The sequence below is a fragment of the Galeopterus variegatus genome, unplaced genomic scaffold, assembly GCF_000696425.1.
Source record: "Galeopterus variegatus unplaced genomic scaffold, G_variegatus-3.0.2 Scaffold209, whole genome shotgun sequence".
Lineage (NCBI taxonomy): Eukaryota > Metazoa > Chordata > Mammalia > Dermoptera > Cynocephalidae > Galeopterus > Galeopterus variegatus.
Genome location: NW_007726320.1, coordinates 784,728 through 787,143, shown reverse-complemented (window position 1 = coordinate 787,143; position 2,416 = coordinate 784,728).

Here is a 2,416-nt window from a genome sequence, read left to right as displayed (position 1 = left end):
TCCCTTCTACTCAACCTTTAAATCTTGGAATTTCTCTAGACCAGTGTTCTCGACCAGGGGCAATTTCTCCCCCAAGGGACATTTGGTATTATCTGGAGATATTTTCGATGGTCAAAACTGGGGCAGGTATTACCGGTATCTAGTTGCTAGAGGCCAGGAATGCTGTTAAACATCCTGAAATCCACAGAACAGGCCCACACAATAAAGAATTATTTGGCCCAAAATGTCAATAGTGCCAAGGTTTAAAAACCCTGCATCAGATTAGCACTGCCCAGTAGAAATATCAGGGGAGTTGCATATACAATTAAAATTTTTCTCGTAGCCATATTAAAACAGAAAACTACAATGAAAATAAATAAAGTTAATTTTAGTAATATATTTTATTTAATCCAATATATATAAAACATCATTTCAACATGTAATCAATATAAAAATACCAATGAGATGTTTTACTTTTTTTTTTAATGCTGGTACGTATTTCACACTGCACACAGCAATACAGGCCAGCTGCATTTCAAGTGCATAAAAGCCATGTGTGGCTCATGGCTTTTGTATTGATGGCACAGCTTAGACTCAGTACTAGATACTATAGCCTAATGTTTAAAAGCTTTATAAGGTAATAAAGCCTAATGGTTTGGCTCTGGAATCAAACTGCCTTGTTCAATTCCAGCTCTGCCTGTTGACCTTAGGTAGGGTTACTCTACTTCTCTGTGCCTTTGCTTCTCATTTGTAATGCGGGGATGATAATATTACTACTTTCTAGGGGTGCTGAAGATTAAATGAGTTATACTTACAAAACACTTAGAATAGTATCAGGTATTATAATAAGTGCTTGCCAAATGTTAAATATTAGTTAGGCCCTGCTGTTTTCATCCACATTTTTTCTCTGAGTGATCCCATCTGCTCCCCAGCGTTAAATGCCATCTATTACCTAATGACTTCCAAATTTAACTATCCAGTTTAGACCTCTTTTCTGAACTCCAGCCGCCTATTTAACTGTGCACTGTATTTTGATGACCCGCTGCATCTCATGTGAACATGACCAAGGAGCCCTTGACCTTCTCCTGCAAATCTGCTTCTCTGCCAATCCTCACTATCTCAGCCGATTACTAAGGGCAAGTATCTGGGAGTCTTCCTTGATTTCTGCCTCCCCAGGGAATGCACAGTGCACAGATTGTGCAACTTCTATGCTGGTTGAGGTTTCCACTACACTGGCATGTGCCCACAGAAGTTATGGGAGTGCTGAGGGCATTTGGAATGAGTACATAGGTGTGACTGGGGTGACCACCAGGACTTCTGGTACCAACTGCTCATAACAGTGTGTATCACTGTATATCCATAGGTCTGTCTGTGTACATGTGTTTGTGAACTTGGCCAAATGATTATCTGTGGACGTATGTGGAAGTGAGAACAGGAATGTTCTTTCTCAACAAGTAACCAAGTGACCCCAAGAAGGTCTTGCTGTGGGGATGAAAGTGCACTTATTCTCAGACAACCAACCCCATTCTCCCACTTGAAAGGGTGGCTTCCCTCATGCCCATCCAGGTTGGCAGGCCAAAGGAAAAAGACTTCCCGTTGTTTGACCCACCACACCAAAACCTCCTTCACCATCTCCTCCTCCCTGCCCAAAAAGTCCACCTCCAGGATGCTCTCATTCAGCTTCCTTCTGAGCCGTGGGGGCTTCTCTGAAAGCCGTGGGGGCTTCTTCTTGTGGGGGCTACTAGCCCATGAGGATGGCAGGTGAATCCCTGAGAATCTTCCCTGAGTCGCCCTCCCTAGGGACAGGGCAGCTTGAGCCCCCACTCAGTGAACGGTTTGATCTGTTGTCAGAAAGGGGGCTCCAGGAAGAGAGGCTGAAGAATGCCTTCCCTTTCCCTCCCCTACCCCTACTTTGAGGCCCTGCCAAAGCTTCTGCAAGGAGCCCTCTCCTGGCCTCTTGGCCTCCCAGGGCAGCTCCACTTCTGAACTGGGAACTGATTCCCAGGAACACCCCACCACCACCACTACCAAGTCAGGCCCTCACGCACCTTGTCCAGAGCCCACCCTGCTCAGGTGCTGCGGCCACACTTCAGCCGTCCCTTTTGGGGGTGGCCACCGCTTCTCACAGGTGTGAATGCCTCCATCCCCACACACATGACACTTGCTTTGGGTCCCTATGGGAGGAGCTGCTGGGGAAATTCTTGTCAAGGATCAGGCCACAGCTTCCCCCACCAACCTGGCCAAATCGGATGTGTCTGCCGCCCCCAGACCCCGGGAGGCAGGAACGCACGGGGCTGACCCTTGCAGAAGCTGGGGCCGGCGGCGCCCCCGGCGAACCAGGGACAGACGGGGACCCTGGCTTCCCCGCGGGGCCTCCCAGGGCACCTGCCCAAGGCCACCCAGCGCGCGGCGGCCACGGTGGAGCGGAGCCGGACCT